Here is a 23,290-nt window from a genome sequence, read left to right on the forward strand (position 1 = left end):
CAATTCCTTTTTATAGCATGAACTGGCATGTTCTGGCAGTTTCTGACTTGTCCCCAGCTGGTGATATCATGGAGAAAACTGTCCTAACCAAAGTAGTGCAAACCCGTGTCCATAGCGTTACACTTGATGTCTTATCAATTGGGGCTTAAAGAGCTCCCTATTACTGCCCAAAAGAGGACAAACACCAAATCTGACTTGTAATCCCCTGCTCTCAGGTCTCCAAAGGAACGAGGAAGACAGAGTAAAGAGGAGAAAAGGAATGTACCATAAGTTTAGAACACGACTGGAAAGAGAAGACGATGGCCTTGTGGGTAGTGGAGAGAAAAAATGTACTGCCTTGGGGGAAAGAGGCAAGAGGGATGTGAGGTGGGCCCTTCAAGGGTTTTTAGAGAGTCCAGGATTCCATTTTACATGTGAGGAAACTGGGGTCTAAAGAGGTTCTGTGACATGTCCTGGGTGGCATAGCTACTCAGCCCAGGTCCTGGTCCAGAACTCTCCCGATTCACTGTCCATTTTTAGTACCCCATCCCATTTCAAGAATAAAGAGAAGAGAGGAGGAAGAGGGGAAAAGTAACGGAGGGATGGAATAAATATAGTCGCAGAAGTACAAGGGTCATGAGTTGGCCTAGAATTTCCATTTTGGGCATAAATTTAAAAAATAATATTCATCTGTGAGCAGATACCGCAGCACGTGATTGGCATTATCCGGGACACAGTTCATCAGCCCTGAGAGCTTTCTGTCTGGAATGGTGGCAGTTCCAGGCACAGGCCTTGGAGGGCCTGCATCTCCTTGCCCATGAGATCTCCACGGCCAGACCTTCAATCTGTGGCATTTGTGTGACTAAAACAACCAGCCAGGTTTCATCCCAATGAGAACTCTCAATGCGTGAGTCTTAAAGCAATCTCCAAGACTTTGTCCTTTGAGTGGGTTTTGTATAGAAATAAAATTTGTTCCCTCTCAGATAATGAAGCTAAGTGAATGTTTATAAAAATTACGTCCGTCACCAACATCTCCTCCAACAGGAGGCAGCCCGTTAGCGAGTGGTGAACAAGACAGACCTCTCAGAGAGGAGGACGGAAAAACCTACCTTAGGGGCTGTCTCCCCTTTTAAGGCCCAAAGCTAGCTCTTTTCTGGGGCTGTGCCCTAAAAATGCAGCAACAGGTCATCAACTGGCAGAAGAGCCTCCCATTCTCCTTCCCCTCACAGGAGATGAGGAATCAACGCGGTGCTGCTGCCATGGCCTCAAGACACTGTCATCGATGTCAGTGCCAGGGATAAAGCACGGAGAAGGTTGAGGAAGCTGCCTGGGGCTTTATTATCTCGGCGTTCTCTCCTCGGGCCAGTGGCCTTCCCACATTTTTTCACAACTGTGTGCGCAGCAGCTTTGACTCCCAGCTCCCTCATCGGCCCTTTGGCTCACACATGGGACAATCATGTGGATGTAAGCAATGGCCACGATATCCTTGGCTACCCTTTGACCCCTGGTTTGGAAGAGGAATGCCTAGCAAGCAGGACTATGGCTATTCCACCGGCTTCGTCCAACACCACGCATATGTAAGGTCAAAACTAATTTGCTCATTCGTTGATTCATTAAGTCAATCAACAAGCACAGCACTGAGCATATACCCTGTAACAGGCACCATGCTGGGCCAGGGCATTCAGAGATGCAAAAATCACATTCCCTGCCTTCAAAGAACTTGGCAACATAAGAGAATGTATTAACTCTTGCGCCATGCCCAGTCACTGCACGTAGAAACAAATGCTGCCTCACTCGGCGCTCCAGCCTTACTTCAGTTCCTAAAAAGCTGATTAACTCTCCTGACAAAGGGCTTTACATGTGCCACTCCATGTTTCTGGAATGGTTTTCCCTGCTGCCTACCCAACTTTCAAATCTGGACTCAAACACCACTTCCTCAGGGGAAAGTTCTCCTCACGTCCAGCCTAGGTCAGCTTGCCTTGCCCTGGGTCTCCCTTGCCTTCTCAGTCTGCGGTCACACATCCATCTGTGTGTTGCTTCGTATCTATCTCTGTCCCCCCACTAGACAATGAGCTTGGAAGCAGAGGAGTGGTGGTTATTTTGCTCAATGTTGAGTCTCCACACCAGCACAGAGCCTGGACAGCTTGGATACTCTATAAATACTGGCTGATTCTTGTCGAGTGAACCAGAAGGAAAATGGTAATAAAACACTTCTATCAACAAAAACTGCATCCTAGTTCTTCATGGTAGATGTCTAGGTGGAAACTACTTATATAATTGTCTTGAAAGCTTCATCATCACGCAAATGCCCACATAGATTCCAGAGAGTCTGTAAAGGAGAGTGGATTCTAAATCAGGTTGGCTGTGTTCAAACCCCACCTCTGCCAGATTCATACTCCTGGACAAAGGCTTAACCTCTGTGGTGGCTGGAAAATGGTTCCCAAGAAGATATCCATGTCAAATCCTGGGAACCTGTGAATGTTACCTTATTTGTAAAAAGAGTCTTTGCAGATGCAATTAGGTTAATGATTTGAGATGAGAAAATCCTGGGTTATTCATGCAGGCCCTCAATGAAATCACATGTATTTAATAGAATAAACATACAAACAGAAGAAGGAAAGGCAGTGTGGCCACAGAGGTAAAAATGGCAATGATGCAGCCCCAAGTTAAGGGATACCAACAGCCACCAGAAGCTGGAAGAGGTAATGAACAGATTCTCCCCTAGAACCTCCAGAGGGAGCACAACCCTACCAATGCCTTAATTTCAGACTCTGGGCCTCTGAAACTGTAACAGAATAACTTTCTGTTGTTTTAAGCTGCCCCCTTAATGATAATTTGTTACAGCAGACACAGGAATCTAATACAATTTCTCTAAACCTCAGGTTCCTAATAGGTAAAATGGAGACTATGACACATTCCCAGAATGGCTGTATATCTAAGCAAGTCAAAAAAGTGCCCATAGAATTACCCAACCCCAATGGTCTTGTCTATTTAAGATGGGAACATTTAGATCAAAAGAAAAGTTTCTGTCAATCATTTGGTAGCTGGGTCTATAACTCACTTTTCAATGGCTTGAAAATAAGACATGGTCCAGGCATACGATGACTTTTTCCACTTCTGGTGCATATACCTGAGTGTCATTTTCATGCTGCCATCATATCATCAGGAAAGCCAGAGGCATGCCTGAGCTGTCTGAATGGAAAGATCAGGTTCTCTCTCTTAGTATCCCCAGAACCCTGCCTAACATCTGCAACATAGTAGGTGCTCAGTTTGGGCTTGGTGAGTAAATGAGCCTGGGTCATTACAGGTCAGACAAATTCACTCACTAAGTGGAACGGAGAAGGACAAGGGTTTCAGAATGAAGGATGATAAACACGATTTACCCACATGAGTAGCACACCACATCCTTGAACCATTGCACTACAGATGATGATGATGCCGTCTAGACCACTCTTTCCCAGCATGATAAGGACCCCTGACAGCATCTATATGGTCTAACATGATCACGTGAGAGTAATTCTCCTTACATATACCTGCATTTCCAATTGCTCTTACATTTAGCAGGAGACATTCCTTAAATAATTCCTAAATGACTCTGCATCACACACACTCAAAACATTAACAGGTTTTGTTTACACTTTTGCTTTTAACTTGGAATGAAGGCATAATGGGAGTTGATCTGCTAAAATCAAAGAGGTTAATTTCATTCTGAGAGTGGTGCTTAGTCAAGGGATTAATGTAGGTTAAGCTAAAAGTTGCTTCTATGACTCATGTCCATTTTCACAATTTCTCCTAGCATCATTTCCATCTCTAGGCAATAAGTGAGCTATTTTGAGAGTTGCCTGTATGTAGAGGTAGATTAATTTCTTTGGATAGTATTTTCAGTGAGTTTAAATTTGTTAAAGTTATAACCTTTGTAATTATAACTACTAGTGTAACATTCATTATAAATCTATTTTAAACATGTGAGAGATATTTTATAATCACATAAATATGGATTACTCAGACAGATCATAGCCAATGTTAACAAGAACAAAACTCCATGAATGTCTGTTTGCAAGAAGAGAGGTTGTTTTCTTGCTTTTTAATTTTAGGGTGAATAATAGCAGTCAGCTGATTTGAAGTTGGATCAGCATGAATAAGCCCAGACAGGGAGATGGGGAGGCTTTAATTTAAGATTCTGGAAAATCTCAAGCTATATTTTAGGGGTTGCTGTCTTAAAGATTCAGAATCACAGATCCTTAAAGTCTTTTATTTCATTAAAAAATATATGGGAAAGCTAGAGGAACCCACAAGACACCCTAAAACACATTAGTTAGATATAATTCTCATTATATATATTTGCTCGAGGGAGCCCTAGTTCTCCAGGGAACAGTTCAACTCTTTTCAAGGTCATATACTCACTTACTCATTCACGTGTGTTTACGAAGAATCAGCTATGTGCCAGGCGCTATTCTAAGCACAGAGGACATGTAAGTGAATAAAGCTCCTTTCAAGCTTCCATTCTAGCAGAGAAGATGAATCATAAAATTAGCTAGTGAATTAATAGAAAATTATCAGAAAAGTGTAAGTTCTATGATGAGAATAAAATAGGGTGATGTGATGGTTATTTGCTGCGTGGTCTGGGAAGGTCTCACTGAGGGGCTGGCATTGAACCTGATCTCTTACCATCCCCACTTTTCTCTAAACACACATAAGTCAAAATGGAAAAAAGAGGAGCAATGTGTGGCAACATCAGACAAGAGGAAACTGAGATCCAGCATCTGAGTGAGATAGTCCTAAAACTTCATTTGAAAAATCATCATGATAGGTAAAAGGGCCATATCCCAAATACCCGCAGTAACTAAACCACTGAAAGCACACACCTGCTCCTCACAGCTCCTGACGACTGCTTGTGGCCAGAGGTTCATTTCTTTCTTGTGCCTTCATGAAAGGCATACATGCTAAACCATATCTTATTAAATCCAAAATGCCATCAGTTGTGAGGTGCAAACCAGCCCTAGAGATGCTAAAATGTTAGAACATGAATGTCTTAAAATCTATGACACAGAGTGATTCTGTCTCTGTTCTTTTTCTTCAAACTAAGTTTCTTTTTATTTCCTACTGGCAATGTGAGTACACGTCACAACTTTACTTAGCTGAGTGGGTTTCATCCTCCCACTTCTTGCCATGCCTTTTGAAATTGTTTAAGCCACCAGGAACACGATCTCAATGGCCTCTGGGCAGTTTTTCAGGGGGGATGGGAATTCTCTCTTCCACATGCACCAAACAGTCTTAGCTTGGAATTCCTCTCTTGAAACATGTCTCCTACCCAGTTCCACCACATTCTTGACTCTTTCCCCATGCGCCTTCTGTTATCATCCTCGCATCAGTTCCCCAAATCCCCTCAACGCCCAGCTGCACCTGGTGTGCTGACTCAGCTAACCAGTCCACCCAGACAATTGGGTGCAGGACCCTGCTTCCCTGGTTGCCACCCTTCATGAGCAACTCTCTCACTGGGCTTGCTCAGGACACAAGAACATAGGCTGGGTTCTTTATTCAGAATCACCAAGCTCTATACTTCTCCTTTGCTTATAAATTAAAGCCCCTCTCTATTGATAAAACACTAAATTCTTTGTCCTGGATCCAAGCAGAACACTTAAGTAAAAATCATTAAAACAATCTATTAATACTGGGAAATAACAGATAAGATGGAATATTTTAAGAAGGGGAAAGGTCTAGTCAGGGAAAAGGCATAAATGACCCATGGACATGGACAACGGGGTGGGGATTGACTGTGGGCGGGGGCAGGGCAGAGGAGAGCAATGGGGGAAATTGGGACAACTGTAATAAAACAACAATAAAAAATGGGGGAAATGATGCATGATTTTAATTCAAAGAGTAGGAGATTTATTCTAAGGATAAGGGAAGTGTGGATACTGGCAGTATTAGACCAGACTCTAATGCAGAAATACCTCTAAGTTTTGCACAAGTCAAAGCAGAAGGTACTGCAATATCAAATAATGATCTATAACTCATCATTGAATATATTTATGTATTTTGCTCTCCCCCCCTGACAGAAAAACCAAGGTACAGTGAGAGCTTTTTGTGAAAATATCTAAGCAAAGGTGAGTGAATGAGCTGAATCATTAAATAATTCAAAATTAGAAAGCAGAAAATGCACCAAAGTCTTCCTCACTTGGTCTAAAAGCCAAGTGGAGCCTGGCAGCAAGTGTCACAGACTTGGGACTTTGGCTGTGGTGTTGCGCTCTGACTGTACCATTTGAATGGGTGCTGAAGAGATTGGGTTCACTGAGCATGTTCTCTGCACAGTTTAGGAAGAGCCACTCCAGTGATACTGCAGAAGAGTAGACAGACACAATCTCCACAACTGCTCATCTGATGAAACCAAAAACTCTAAAGCTAATCCAGGGAATAAGCAGTTCTCTTCTGAGAGACAACTTTGAATGACTGACTGTTGGATTTTTAATGAGACTTCATTAAAATGAATAAATAGGGAATCTTGACACTTAAAATTCATAATCCATCCATTATCTTTATTCCTATAAAAGGCACATGGTATATTTAAAATAAAAATTCTGATGATTTCCCTTTTTATTTCAAGATAAAGCAGAAAATAGAGGAGATTCTCATTAAGTGGGCATAACAGTGATAGGAATTGTGGCTGTGATTAGCTCTGCTCAGGTTGGAGGGAATTGGCTTCTCCCCCACAGTATTTTTTAATTACACTCCTGATTTTCTATTTGGAGACATCATAGACCTGGCAAATTGTCACATAACCACAAGTCAAATATGTGTTAAATATGAGAAAATGCTGCCATTTTTATCTGATTTGTGGTTCATTCATACACCGTTATCAACCTTTAATTAAATAATATAAAATACACATGGTCAGCAGTTTGACTTTTCATTTCCTCACTATGTCAGTAATTCACCCTGATTGTTCCCACCTACCCTAGAATTACACATTAAGGATGTAACCCTTGATGGTACCGATCCAACATCTGGACAATTTAAACCCCTGCTAAAAACAGCCACTGTCCAACCATATCTTCACACACACACACACACACACACACACACACACACACACACCCCACCACCACCACCACCACCACCACCACCACCACCAAAGAACAGGTCCATCAAAAACACGGTGTGCTTTTTTAGTAAGGGAGCAGCAGGAGCCTTCAGTGTCTGACTTTCTTCTGTTTCATTCCTTTCCCCAGTGTCATATCCCTTGTTGATTTATAGTCTACTAAGTTCATTAAAGATCCAATGTGACTCCCATGGAATTGCCTAAGGCACTGGAAGAAAGAACTCTCCTTGCAGGTCACTATGGACTTAGACAATTTACTACTTTATTAGGGCTGCTCTGCCACTGGACAGTTTGCATATCACTGTGCCATAGAAGCCACTTGCTTCTTCCTCAGCCACTACCCCCACCTCTTCACATTCTTCCAAAGAACAAAGATAGATTGAAGACAGGGAAGTACAAAATGAAACCAAAATACTTCCAATCCCTATTTCTGTTACTATGACTGTTATCATCATCATCAAATCTATTCTACTGACCTATTTGACAGGATACTGTTCTGTATGCATTTTCCTTTTTCAATTTAGAACTAAATGAGATAGAAACTTTACAGAGAAAGTCTTGGAGACTGGGTAGGTATAGAGTCCTTGCTGAAGAAATACATACTTAGCCTCACTCCTGAGGAAACAAGGGTTTCCTTGGGAATATATTTTCCTAGGATAGTCTTGAAATTATCTGAAAGACAGAGGTTTTCAGGACGAGGCAGCTCTATGTGTAACCCAAATGAAAATAAAATATATTAGTTAAGTGATAATAATGAGGAGGTGTTGCTAAAAGAAAAACTCTCTTATAAATAAACTTGATTTATTTATAGTTAAATGTGTGATTACAAAAAAAAATATTTTCAGCCAAACCATAGAACTTCTGCTTAATAATAATAATACTTAGCACTTATACAAGCACTTTACAACTGCAAAGTGTTTTAGCAACATTAAGTAATTAATCGTTAACAACACCCCAGTGAGGTAGGTAAGTATTAGTCAAGTATTCTCTTGAATGTTCAAGCCAGTGTTACAATGAATCCAGAGTGGGTTGTTGCATGACTGTGTGTGTATGTGCATGTGTGTGCATGTGCATGCGTATGTGTGTCTTGTTCCACTCTTACTGAATTAGGGACTTTGGAGTGCCTCATAAATGGAAAGACAGCTCATCTGGGGAATGTTTGAAGTCTTTCCAAGCCGTGGCTTTGGCATTTCTCTAATAGAATCAAAACAATCTCTGAGGTGGTTTCTCCAAATCTTGCAAGGGTTTGAAGTAATTGGGTGAGGAGTGGTTTATACGCAGAAAGCCAACCACTCCCTCCCTTCCCACATTCTTCACTTCTTGCTGTTTTGGTTTTCACCCTCATTTGATAATAAAGACTGAAATCTCCCTTTTAGAAAGATTTTACTCATTAGGCAGAAGAGGAGTTAGGGGAAGGTAAGCACATAGAACATGACCCACCATGGAAGAGCGTGGCACCCCCAAGGGAAGATAAGACATGGGCTTGAAGAGCAATAGTTCTGGATCTTGGGGTAGGTGCCAGGGGAGTGAGTCAAGGTACTGTAGAAACCAGAGAAATAACTATCAAAGGCCAAAGGTGGGTCTTGTTGGTGCAGAAGCATTTGAGTTGCCCCTACAAAAGGGTCAAAGTAAACGTTCAAAATGCCTGTGACAAACAATATTTCCACTGTCCTTTGGCTGAAGGCACCGTGACCTCAGCAAATAAAGGCCACTGTTGAAGCACTGGTATCTTTTCTAGGTCAGATAACAAGCTGCTAAAATGACCTTGGCTTTTTTCATTGATTTTTTTTTCATTTATTCATTAATAATAGCTAGTGTATACGAAGCATTTCCTCTGTGAAGGGCATTATGTTGAATTCTTTAGTTTTATTTGGTCACTTAATTTTTACCACAGTCCCCTCAGGAATATTCAACTATTTGACTCATTTAAAGATCAGTAAAATGAGGCTTAAAGAGGTTAAGTAACTTGGTTAAGTCACACAGCTAGTAAGAGTTGGGATTAAATCTAGACTCTTAGGTTCCTGGAATTAAATCTAGACTCATAGGTCCCACTCTCTAAACTGTACTCTAGATTTTCTTCTATTCAGATGATGACTATCTGAGTGGATGTCTAGCCTAGAAGTAGGATCTGAGTATGAGAATAGACATGATTCAGCCATGGTAGGAAGACAGACATTAAAAAAAAAAAACTCATAAAGAAATATGTCATTTCAAATTGGAATCAGTATTGTGAAGGAAAAAGTAGTGGTGTAAAAGATACAGGAAACACAATTTACATCAGAGAATCAGAAAAGTCCTCTCCAAGTAAACAGCACTTATCCAGGCAAAGGAGCAGAAGAGCATTCCAGGCAGGGGCATGACAGGTGGGAAGGCCACGAGGTGGGAAGGAGTTCAAGAAACTGACAGTGGAACAGTGTGAGAAGTAGACATTGATCCAGGGGGACAGGCGCACAAGATGAGGTCAAAGAGGGAAGCTGGGGCCAGATCATCACACAGGGCCTTATGAGCCATATAATCAGTTAAAATTAAGTTCAGCTGCATATAATCAAAACACAAAATAACAGTGACATGAAGAATAACACATTAAAGAAATCTAGAGATTAGCAGTCCAGGGTTAGAATCATAGTTCCATGACCTTCAGGACTAGGATTCCTTCCATCTTTCTACACTGCGATCCAGCATGTGGCTTCCATTTGACATGTCCCATCATGGTCCAAGGAGATCCAGCTACCACATTTGCACCAAATAATAGGAAGAAGGTATGAAGAGCAAGCCAAAGGGAAGATTCCTTAAAGGATCCTTCCCTGAACTCCCAGGCAACATTTCCACTTATATATATTTGGCCAGACTGTTATATAACCACACCTGTTTGCAAGGGAGGGAGGAAAATGAAATCTTGTAACCAGGAGGACTCTGTTACTTGGGGAGGGGGGTGGGATTGCAGGGGAGCATGGACATCAGGAAGGCCACTGGTAGTCTCTGCCATACTATGATGGAGAGTTTGGATTTTATTGTCAGTATGATGTAAAGCCTATATATAAAAGGTTTTAAGAAGGGAAGTAACATTATCTACTTGGCATGCTCAGAAACTCCAGCTGTTTTGTGAATGGGTAAGAATAGAAATAGGGACATCAGCTAGAAGCTATCATGGTGGTCCAGGAAAGAGATGTGGCTTTGATAAAGGCAAATCATAAGAAATGAAAAAAACCAGTGGAATGAAGATCTAAATCAAAGATGAAAGAACAGAAATGTTTACATATTTTATATGGGAATGGAGCTGTGAGAGTTTTCCAGGATACCTAAATTGGTAGCAGGTACAATCATATTGCTGAAGGTGCCACTTATGGAGATGGAAAAAACTAGAGAAAAGGAATATTTGAGTGTGTGGTGGGGAGTGGGGGGAGATTTTAGTTCTGGACATCTTAAATATAAAAGGCAAGTGAGTTATGCAATTGAAGATTTAAAATATACAGTTGGACACATAGGCCTAGAACTCTGAAGAGAAGTTGCAGCTAGATATAAATATTTGGGATCCAATGCATATAATTGATATTTAAATCACTGGGAATAAAATAAGTTCTCTTTATGAGAGAATAAAATACAAGAAGAAATAGATATTATGGTCTTAAGGAGGACAACAATTAGGACCTGGTAAGGAAAGAGGGGCAGCAAAGGAGGCCAAGAGGAGTGACCAGCAGTGTAAAAGGAAAACCAGGGAGTGTGGTGTCATGAATACCAAGAAAAGAGAATATTTTGGAAGAAAATGGAAGTCAACTTTGACAAATGCTACTAAGAAGAGAGAAAGAAAAATGAGAGCTGAATAGTCAACACAGCAGCCATTGGTGACCTCAGCAGGAACAGTTTGGAGTTGAGGAATAAAAAAGACACACGGGTATGTACTGAAGAACAGCTGTGAGGTGGAAAGTGGAGGAGCAAGCATTTGTACAGACACTTTTTATGTGACTCGGCTATGAAGGAGAACAAGGGTAGTAACTGGACGGAGATACTGGGGTCAAGAGGAGATATTTTAAGAGTGGGAGCTACTAATGCTAGTTTGAAAGTCAATGGAAAGACTCTTGTAAGGAGGAAAGGTTGATGCAGAAGAAAAAAGGGTTTAACCAATGAAAATCATTGTGTGAGAATAAAAAAGGAATTAGATCTAAAATAAATTTGGAAGGTCTAGTCTTTGACTGAGGGGAGTACACATCTTTCAATGCCATGGGCAGGAGTTGGAAGGAACAAGAATAGAAACATATATGTATATGGTTATAATGGAGATGAAATTAAGAGTTTTATTCAATGCCTTCAGTTTTCTCTGAGGAAATGCAATTAGAGCTATAATGAGAAATCATTCCCATTTATCAGATTGGCAGTGATAAAAGAGATGAGTAGCATGTTGTGGCGGTGAGCTGGAAGATACTGGCATTCTTACACACCACTGGAAAAAAGTGTGAGTTAGAACAGTCTCTATGAAGAGTAATCCAACAGTATCTATCAAAACTGAAAATGACACACCTTTGACCCATCCATAATATTTCTAGGGACTTACCTTACAAATATACCAACACATATACAAAATGATGTAGGTATGAATATATTCACTATAGTATAATTTATAATAACAAACTATTGGAATTAGCCTAAGTATCCATCAATAGCAGACAGGTTAAATAAATTAATAAACATCTATACAGTGGCATACTATAATGTTACAAAAAGAAAAAAAACACTCTCTATATACTCTATATAGAATGAGTATATAAGCTTTGTGCTTGAGACAAGAATAGCCCAACACCTCAACTTGGAGAGGGGAGGGTTACCTGGAGACATTCAAACCATAATAAAAATCAAAAGGGGGTCTCAGACATACAAATAATGGCAACTCTAAAAGCATGAAGATTTTATTATCAAGAAAAGTATCATTATCATTGGCCTTTGATAAAGAAAGCCCCCAAGAGGGACCCCCATGAGGCTAGCTATGTAATGATCACTAATTCATAATTCTAAGGCACTTTTTGATGCTAAAATTCTTGAGCTTGTGTTTTCAATGACTCTAAATTACACAGAGAATATGGCAGGAAAGCCTCTACCCATGCCCCAGTCTGCCCTCTCCAGGCTCTGCAACTTTGATTTCCTGTTTACATTTAGATGGATGTCCTCCAGGGGCCTAAAATATTCATTATTATACCAGCCTCCACATGTTTGCTCATGTCATTTGCTCACTTGGAAAAATCTTCTTCCTTTCTGTCTAAAGTCAACATTTTGAAAGTCATCTCAAGCCCCACCTTCCCCTCCAGAGCCATCTGTCTAGCAAGTTACAAAGCCCAAGAACTCAAAAGCAGCCCAACTTCCAAGAATGGTTCCCAGTTCTCTTGGCCAAAAGCCTGGGGAGCAAGCTCATTCATTCATTTCCATTGAAAGAGAAGCAAACACTGGACTCAGGTCTCCCCAGAGGGTTGTAGGCAAGAGAAATACCTCCCCTTTTTCCAGGGGAGCAATTTCAGGCCCTTGAAGATCAAGTTTAAGTCATTTCCTGACCATACACCAGCACCATTCCTCCACAACTCCAGCCAGGTACAGCTCCTCTGGAAGACTCAAATGTAGTTTTCTGAATTAATAATTCCTTCCAGCTTTGATATCTTCATTTGAGAGTTCCAGAAGAACAGAGTGTTTTCAAAAGGAAATGGGAGAAGGCATGCTCAAGGGGGGCATTATGGTGCAGAGAGAAGAGCTATAACTCTCAAAAACGCATCTGGATGAATGAGACTAACTTCCTATGACTAATGTCCCCCAAACATTAAGCTAATGATTAAACTAAAAAAAAAAAAAAAAAAGCAAATCCCCAAGATGTCATATGCTGCTAGGCGGGCTGATGGAAAGGAGCCTTGCAAACAGCCCCAAAATTGTGTGGGGAGCTACAGGGAAACAGATGAAAGCAGAGAGCCATATGGTCCTAGACAATGGTCAACAACCAAAAATTCAGAAGCAAAGAACAGAGAGAAAACTCCAAACCTACAGAGCAATGTGTTTCTCCTACTCTCTTATTCTGGCACTTTTCTGGAAGTTCTAAAGTGATGGGGATGAAGAACAGAGCAATGTCTCAGGAAGCAAATCTATAGGTATTCCCCATGGGACTCTGCGTAGCAAGCCTAGTGACAAGAGGTGACCTCTATGTGCACGATGATTCTCCATCCCCAGAATAATGAGCATGTGACTCCCAACAGCCACCTATATCTCCCATTGATCCCTTACCTATCCCCAAGAAATGGGACAGTCCCCCAAGTCAAGAAGAGCCTGGAGTTGGCAAGATATCCCAACAACTCCAGAAGTTTAGCAGAGACTCAATAAAGGGTACTTTGGTGGCATCATGACTTAAAAAGGTCTAGTTTTGGGGTTCAGGAGACTTATTACCTTTTGACCTCTTAGGCTCAGAAAATTATAATTACTTGATTTAGGTACTTTTTTTTTTTTTTTCAAATTACTGCTAAGCAAATATTTGTTGTGCAGTTACAGCATATTTGTAACTGCATAACAGAGAATCTTGATCTGGTATTTAAATCCTTTTTGAAGGTACAAGGAGCCCTCTCTATATCGCGGTTCACTTATTGCGGCCTCACTGTATCATGGGATATTTCAAAATATTATAATTATTTATCGCAAATTTTTCACTATATCGTGAGATTTTATGGTACTGTATACATATGTTGTTAAAGTTACGTAGGTTTAAGAGTGTAGAATAAATGTAAGATTCCTACTTAACAGGGGGTCTAGAACGTTAATACCCGTGATAAGTGAGGGAATACTGTATTGTATGCCATATTTTGCATGTATGAAAAGTCATTGGTTTCATTCAATTTTAAAACCATTTGTTATTCCCTGGCTGCTGTGGCTCAGTGGATTGAGCATCCGCCTGCGAGCCAAGTGTCGCTGGTTCGATTCCCAGTCAGGGCACACGACTAGATTGCACATCAGGTCCCCAGTTGGGGGCACAAGTGAGAGGCAACCACACAGTGATGTTTCTCTCCCTCTCTTTCTCCTTTCCCCTCTCTCTAAAAATAAATAAATAAATAAATAAACAAACAAATAAATAAATTATAAAAAAATAATAATAAAACCATCTGTTAAACTTTGTTTAAAACTGATGTTCTGCTTTTGTGTAGCCAGTAAGTGATGGTCTTAGTTACAAATAGTATGAGATTATGTTTTTCAGATGTGTGAAGGACATGATAGTGGGATCCCATCAGTATCTGGAGTTTGGGTTTAGAAATACCCATTTTATAGATACTGCTTTTCAGAGTAAAAGAGATATTATATGCATTCTTCTGTTCAGGGTATACAACTAGATCTGAACAAATGCCATAAAAAAAAGAGCTCTTTAATGAAGTCTTATTTCTAAGTGAAATTAATGAATGATAAGCTCAGACTTACACAGAAGTCATCCCTATTACTTCACAAATATCAAAGTACAGACTTTATGGGAGATATCATAAACCAATAACATATTAGTCAATGCACACATATCTTTATAGCCTGTTGTATTCTCTTAATATAGTCATATAATTTTAGAGTTAGAACAGACCACAGACATTTCCTTCTCATTGTGCAGAAAAGGAAATTAAGACCTGAGGCCATAGAGCAAGTCCTGCCCCAGAGGGCATCATTTTCTGAATTAAGCACTGAGAAGGAGCTGACAAGGGTCTGAAGCTATGGGGAAACTGGCCCTACCTTCCTAGAGGACAACCTGGCCTCTTTGCAAGGATGGTACAGCTTAATGCCCTTCCCTTCACTGCCACAAGACTGCTGCCACAGGACTACATACATAAAGCAAGCTGTGCTGAGGGTGGCAATTTCTATCAACATGGTTTGTTTTTCAGACTTTCAACATTTTCTCTCCAATTAGTACTTTTGTGGAACATGCTACATATGATCTGGCCAGACAGCCACCTCCCCATAATGAAAAGTGGTAATTCCTTGTATTTTAAGGTGGGAGAAGTATAGTTAGCATGGTTGTTCTTGGTTTTCTTGACCATCTAGGGCTTTGTTAGGGACATAGAGTGATGGATTTTACATAAAGGAAGGGTGGCAGCCATCAGGGGTCTCACTGGAAACCTCAAGCTGCTCTTATAATTAGGTTGGTCTTCCAGGCTGGGAATTAGGAATAGTGCAGGCCAGGTATTTGTAGAACATCCCTTTGTTTGGGCTGCCTGATATTTCCTCACAATTAGGTTCCAGTTATGCGTTTGAGGTGGGAATTCCTCCGGACATCACATCAGGAGTCACGTGCCCTTTCCTGCTTTCCACCTCCAACCTGAGCTGAGCACCAGGACTGGAAAGTGCAATCCTCAGAAACACCAGTCATACAGTAGCATACCGTGTTTCTAGGTCAAAATGAAGAACTCTGTACCTCCTGAGTCAAACCTCTACCCCCAGCTCCTCACTCAGACAGTACAATTTTCAGTTCAACCTTAGGTTCTTTGAGGCGGACCATTGCTGGAAGCCAAGAGCTGAGAGAGAGGAAGACTCCACACTAGGTCCTGGAGTCACCCCTGCCCAGGCTGTGCATCCTGCGGGGTTGGCTGGGGAGGGGATGAAGGGAAGGGCCAACTGAAGCCTGTCTTTCCGACTCAAGTCTGGGAAGTTATGATGCCTGCAGTATGACCCTCACCAGGGACGGACGGCCAACACCCATCTGTGTAACTTGTTACCAACCACAGGTCAGTCACCCAATCAGTCCAGGGCTTGCTTCCAAACACTCGTTCCCAATCAATTATTTATCTAGGCAGAAGCAGCCAAGGGGAAGAGGAGACTCAGTTGGAAGCACAGGATCAAGCTAGCCCTAGGCAAAACTGGAGAGTCCAAATAGTTTGTTTTCAGAGACCCCTGCTCTTTCCATACACTTTCCCATTGTCAGAAATAATTTTCTCCCTGGGGTCTAAGGCTCCCAAGCACTTCTTAGTAGAAAAGGTATCTCGCGCACACTAAAATGTTTGCTGCTTTCTGTATATCCAGAGAACTACACACAATTCTTAAAAAGGAGAACTTGTTTTCTGCTGGTGCAATTATTTTCCAAAAATGAGAACTGGAGAAGGGTGGGGTGTCCAGCAGCATTGAGGAGCAATTTGGGGACTTCGGAGCAGCCTTCCAAGGAACCCACCGACTGCCTATGTGAACTGAGGCCAGTCATCAGGCTTTAGTATTAAACCCTGCACTCGGAAGTCCTGCTTTTTCTCGCAATCTCAAGCCCCTGAGATGTCTCATAAGGAGCAAGGAGAAATATTTGCAAAGAGCATGTTCAGAAGAACACTGGATTAAGCAGGATCTCCTCCACCACTCAATCTGTTTAATATGTTGGTTATTTTATCTCACCAGCCCTCAGTTTCTTCATTTAAAAAGTGAAGAGTTCTGGCTGGTCAATTGTAAGACTTTTCAGTTCTGAACTGCTGAAATTTTATATTCTGGCCCACCATGATTCATTCAAAGATAGGGAAATGGGAATTGGCAACACATTTTAAAAGTTAGTAACATATTGCATTTGTTATGTGCTATTCTAAGTACTTAACCTGAATTAACTTCTTGGATCCTCAGAAAAACATCTGAAGTCATTCTTACCATCTCCATTTTACAGCTGTGGAAACTGCAATGCAAAGTTGCAATGCAATAATTTGAACACAACAGTGTGACTGTTCCCATTCTGAACTGCTGTACTATGCAACCTCTCAAAGTAGAAAAACAAATGGCCACCAAGAAATGATGTAAGTTGGACAGGTGCAGGGGAGAGAAGAAAGAGCCAAGGATGCTGGCCAGGACAGGTAGTCTGGCTGCCCCAGTTCAGGCTCATGCATCACAAGGAACTGCATAGCAAGAGATCTGGTCAGAGAGTTGCCCAGCCTGGCCTGAGTGTATGGAATTAGGTCCCTTGCAGACAGGGTAAGTCTCTGAAGGCCCCTGGACATCTTGGAGCAGAACTGGTAAGTGGCGGTTCATCACAGACATACTGTGTGGCCTGTACTGTTCTGCACTCACTCAGACAGGTGCCATAGATGAGCTGCTCCAGGCCAGGCCTCTCCAGGCTCATGGCTGAATGGCCAAGATTATAGGCAAATTCGAGGCTTTGAGAGTTGATCTGAATTTCTTTCCCTTGGAATGCCTGAGGTCTGACCACAAAGGCACACAAGTCTCTATAAAGAATATCCATGAAACAGACTTTGTCTTCATTTCTAGACAGCTGATGGCAAATAAACAAAGGTGTGTGTCTGTGATGTGTATATGTTTGCATGGGACTGTGTAGGACAGAGAGAAATAGACACAGACAGAGAGATGGAGACAGTCAAAACAAGAGGCACAGAGTGAGAGACAGAAAGGCACAGAGGCAGAGACAGATAGCTAGAGAGAAAGGTATAGACAGAGAGAGACAGTTGGAGAAGTAGACAGACGGAGAAAGAAAGACAGTAACAAAGGCAGAGACAGAGAGAGAAGCTGAGAGAGAGCACGCTGTGTAGACAAGACAGACAGAGATGGGACAGGGAGGTCAGAAGAGGGATACACATACAGACAGAAGACGAACTCTCACATAACCTAGAAGCTTGTTTAAATCTTCCAGTTTAAATAAATCTAGATTTTATTGTGGTGTTTGGGAGCTTCTGTTGGTGTCCAAACATCAGTGTTTTAGCTCTACCTAACTTTTGCAATTTTTTTTTTTCTTTAGTTAGAGTCTGGCATAAAAGTGTCAGTTTGTTATGTGGGTGGGTAATGGTATGCTTTTAATTAAGGAGGCAGAGACTAAATTAAACCACATCAAGTGGCTAGTGTTTCTTTAATTTCAGATTGTCGGTCCCTTACCCCAAGCAGAAGGAGTTGGGCTAGACAATGATTCCCCTTTAATGGTTATGGCTGAAAAATTCCATCTCGTGACCAGCTTCATAATTGATTAAACACAACTGTGGACTCCCATGATCAGGAAGTGCAATTTTGCTGGTGTCGCTTCAAGTCTAAAATACCTCCAGGGTAATTATAGGCTCAGAGGCAATGCAGAGGCTTTGAAGTAGGGAAAGAAAAGATTAGGGCATCCAGAGGATCTGTGCCTGTTCATTTGTCCTTCATGGCAAAATCTTGAAAGCCTTTGGGGAAAGATGCCTCTGTCTGCTGGGGCTCCGGGGGTCTGGTCATCCCTGTCTGGCTGCAGATGTGGGAAGGAAAGCGGTGTCCCAGGTCATGGCAAGCTTCAGAGGTCACCACAGCATCCCCTAGGAAAGGCTGCCTTTTCTTGTTGGCTCCTAATGCAAGTTTCATGCAGCTCTGATTCTCTTTGCCTTGGGTCTGGTTTGCCTGACTGGCCGCAACTTGAGCCTTCCACTCAAGGCAGGAAGAAGTGCACTCTGTCTGACCAGCTAAATTATTTACCTTGATAGCAATTATCAAACACTATAAGCCATACTCTAAAGGCCTCTTTACAGTTCACGCAGAGAGGATATAAACCTTTTTCAGAAATGAAGAGAGTGAAGGGCTCTTTTTAATTTTTTAATTAATAATAGGTTAGAAGTAAAAACCATTATTAGCAGCAGTACATAATGGAAAAGCCAGACCTGCATTGTTAAGAGGACTATTGAAGGAAATGCTAATGAATTGAATTTGAAGTTCTTCGCAGTCAACCTGGAGACAACTAATGACTTCAGAGTGGAAAAGTGAAGAGTTATTAAATGTTGTACATTTATTGCACTAATAATCAGATTGCCAGAGGCTGGGAGAGACGCAAATATCGGCCCAAGTCCTGTTTAACCATTAGCTGTGGAAATGCAAGAAATTCACTGGGGGGAATTTACTGAATGCAAACATTTGCCAATGCCACTGTGATGAATAGTTCATGGATTAGGCCCATGACTACTTCAATCCCAGGAAAGCCCATTTCAGCAGAGGATAGAATCATAACTGAATTTTTTTACTGGCACTTAGAGAGAGACAAGGACAATATTTCTGGCAGCTGCTATTTTACATAGGCTGGTGTTTTGTATTTAAAAAAAAAAAAAAAAAAAAAACACCCTTTCCAGCTGCCCAAGTTCCCCAGCCCTTCTGGGAGGAGTTAAAAATCCCCCTGTCCCGGCGTGCATGAAAGAGGTCTTCCTAAAGCAGAGGCCCCTCTGAGACCAGACTGCAGAGACCCTCTCATACCTCTGTGATAACCTCTCTCAAAAAATGATTCACTTTTCTTGTAGCAAAACTCAGAGTAGAAAGAGACAGACTCCAGAGATAGAGACAAAGCGGGAATTCTGGGCTTGGGATTCTGGATTCACCACTTTCTAGCTGAGTGAATCTCAGTAAGTCATTACTCTCTCCAGACCTCGCTGTTTCCTCACTGACAAAATGAGGATGGTAATCCCTACCTTGCAGGATTGGGTCAAGGAACGGTTACAGACTGCGCCAAGTGCCTAATATAGTGGTTGCAACAAAGTAACTTAAGTGTTTTAGGGGCTTCCCTGGAATCAGACCCTCACACGAGGATCAATGTGTGTCTGTGATTTGCTAAGAAGTTCTGTCCGGGTAAAATCTAGATGGAATGGGAGAAGCAGGACGAGAAAGGGGAGATGGCCAGAAAAGGGCTTGATTTCAGTGAAGTCCCATGAGAGGTAGCTTTGCCCTGATCCCCAGGGGAGCTCTAGAGTGTAAGTTATGCCTCAGAGTCTCCAAAAGGCAAGAAACTGGGCATTTATATTCCTGGGCCTGCCAGTCATTGATCAAGGCCTCCCTGAGATCTAAATTCCTAGGTACTTTGCAGTTCTCCAAACCATGGGCAAAGTAGGCTCTGGTAGTATGAAGATAGTTCTCCAGAAGAGGTGCTGTTGCTGACTGTTGGAAGCAAAGTGGCCAGGGGGTACACAAAAATGGTAAAAAAAAAAAAAAAAAAAAAAAAAATTCCAAGCATATTCAGGCAGAATACCAATATCATCCCCTAGAGTGTTAAATGCATCAGAGGTACAGTTATAATTAGCATCGATTCTCTTACCCATCTTGAGGTTATCCCACATGCTCTCTCCCCAGCAATCTTTCAGATGAATATGGAGTGATGAAGGAAAGGCGTCCATCACCTTCTTCCCTGAACTCGAATCAACAGGGTTGTAGCGAGCACCTGCCCTCTGGGAAAAGACACACTGACATAGCATGCAGACTCCAATCCAGTCCACTGGGGAGAGGATACACTCACATGAAGAGAGCGATAACTTCACAAGAGCGCATTCTTGGGGGCAACAGGAGAAAAGCAGGAAACAGAGCACTTCTTGATTCTACCATCACCAAGGAAGAAAAATGGTGCCAGGAGGGAAAGTTTCAAACATGGGATTTCCTAAGAGAATGATCAGGGCTCTGGACCAAGGGGATCTAGGGCCAGGGTTAGGAAACAGAACACTGGAAACAGCAAACAGACCCTAGACAAAGCATCGCCTGTGTCCCAGGACCCCCTTCCAAAATATCACCTTTGCCTTTAAGAACCCTACCTACATGACAATGAAGATGTGAGGAAGTAGATTCCTTAGAGCCTGTAATTTAGAACTAACTACTAAAAGCAGATCAAATTTTCCAACTGCAAGGAACTTTAGAGATCATTTCATCTAAATCCCTTGTTTTATGATGAGAAAACTTAGGCATGATAGGTTAACAAGTTACCATTTGCCATGGCAAAACTGAGATTACAGTCCACATCTCCTCATTGCTAATGCCACAATCTTTGTATTGTTCCAGGTTAAACCTATAAATATAAGATTTGCACATGCCTAAGAATAGCTTCCTTCTGCCCCCACAGACCAGGAGTTAGTAAACAACAGCCTGCAGGTGAAATTCTGCTTATTGCCAGTTTTGGTAAAGTTTTATTGGAACACAGCCGGGTCTGTTCACTTATGCATTGCTACAGCTTGTTTACAACTAGAATGACAGAACTGAGTCGTTATGATAGAGAATATGTGGCCCACAATGACTGATATTATTACTATCTGGACATTTATAAAAAAATAAAGTGCATTGAGCCCTGCTATCACTATTGATGGTTAGGAGATGAGCATTCAGTCAGGTGGCTGTGTAAATGCCTTGCTGAGCAAACCTGAGTAACCTAGGAATGGATGGTGGTGGAACCGGCTGGCAGCTCTACCAAGGAAGCACATATCACGGAGGAGGTAGAAAGGCCTCACACACCACCGACACCACCAGGTTAGAGGACCTTTTCAGTCCATTTAAATGCATGAGTCAGTGAGGATACCCTCAAAGTGGCTTCCAGCTCTGTCATTCAAATGCCAACCAGTGGACCTTCCACCTTACTCCCTGGAAACACACTGCTTTTTTCCCATTCTCTACAAAATGCTTAAACAAAAGTGTACACATGTTCCTTGCTTCAGCACTACCAGAGTTGCCTATTTACATTCATAGAATAATAATATGTATGTATTTAGCAAGGGCAGTCCATAATTCTAATTGTTATAACAAGATTACTGATATTTGCTCTCTACCTGGTCAGGCCAATACAGGTGTATTTCACCAAACCACATGCTCCTAAGAGTGTAAGGTGTCCATTACTAACATTCAGTCTGCAGAGAAACAGTCCACAGGGCTACATAGGAAAAACTTCATAAATGTTTTTACTTTTCTAGAAGATAATATGATTCTAAACACTCACGGTGAATTGATTAATGTGGTACCTTTCTGTGGACACCTGGAATTGGCTCAGAAGCTAGGTAAAGCTAAGCTGTGTACAGATAGCATTCTGGTTGTATTGCTACTGGGGAATATTTTATTTGTGCAAACCTACAATGCTTTTCTCCTCTGCATATAAAGGAGATTATCTCTTGAGAGTCTTCAAAGTCATATCATCACCAGAATTAATAATTAATAGCAATGTAATTATAATAATATATAATATACTCTATAAGAATATATAATATGATTAGTAACATATTACATTATATTTCCATTTTAAAAATTACAAAAAGTAAACAGATTGTCTGAGAAGCACTTCCTGCATCCAAGTAAAACTCAAATTTCAAATGAAACCCAGCATTTCTCCTTTCGGCACCTCAAACGATGAGGTGAAATCACATCTGACAGCCTCAAGTGAGTCTCAGGTGCTACATGCTCTCACACACTCAGCATCCCTCTGACAGGAAAGAACACAGTGGTGAGCAGGAAACTAACACTCTCAAGTGGAGAGGGGAGAAAAATGTCCTGCAGTATCAGCCAGAAGGGCCCCACTGAGACCCACGTCTACAGCAGTGAGCGGGGGATCCAACCCCTCTCAGAAATACTGATAAACTGTGATGTGCACAGCTGCTCCTCTGCTGAGATTGAGGCCTGGAAGCTGCTGATGCTTTTGGAAAAGCTCCCGCAGGAAGAAGGACTTCTTCGAGGTGATGGATACTTGGCTGGAAAGTAAAGCTGGTGGTTGCATGGGTAAATCTGGCCGGTGTCCCCAGTCTTAGGAATGCCTGAATCCCCGTATTGATTGAGTATGTGTATATCTGCATACCACACTGGGGCCAGTCAATTGAAGTGATCCGAGAACATGATGGTGGCGGCCTTTCTAATAAGCCAAGCACCATTTACATATGCAGCTGAGGCACCATCCTTTCCCAAGAGCTGCCCTGGGAAGCTGAGCACTTACTCCAATGATGCGGCCAGAACAAGAAGGGCTTGGAACTCTTCACTGGGGCTACTTGTCAGAGCCTCTTGCAAATCCTTTTGAGGGCATATTTGACTTTCGGAATAAGTCAAAAGGTGGCTGAGAACCCAGCCTAGTGAACAAAGTGAGTAATCAAGCTAGGGGATATCCTAAAGGATGAGTCTGCTTTCCGTGGCTGGCTCCAATCCTGTTTCTGAGAGTGGTAGCAAAAGGCAAGGTCTCCACCTCGAGCAATGGCAGCCCAGGGCACAAGTACACAGCACTGATGTCACTGATGATGTCACTTAGCCTGAGAAAATAGGAGTTCCGTGATTTTCAGTGCCACCATGTATGTGAGAAAGCAAGAACACACAAGTGAAATTTCAAACTGTGTAGCAAGCTGTAAATGTCCACATATTCACAAGGCAAGGGAGGTCTGCAAAGCCATGCCTTTTGTCAGAGCTTGGCAAGCCACAGCCCAGGGCCGAATCCAGCCCCCAGCAGACTGCCTGTTTTTGTAAATAAAAATTTACAGGAGCACAGCCAAGCCCATTTGTTTATGTGTTGTCTACACTGCTTGT

Source organism: Furipterus horrens, unplaced genomic scaffold (genome assembly GCF_987537825.1).
Source record: "Furipterus horrens unplaced genomic scaffold, mFurHor1.1.pri manual_scaffold_6, whole genome shotgun sequence".
Classification (NCBI taxonomy): domain Eukaryota; kingdom Metazoa; phylum Chordata; class Mammalia; order Chiroptera; family Furipteridae; genus Furipterus; species Furipterus horrens.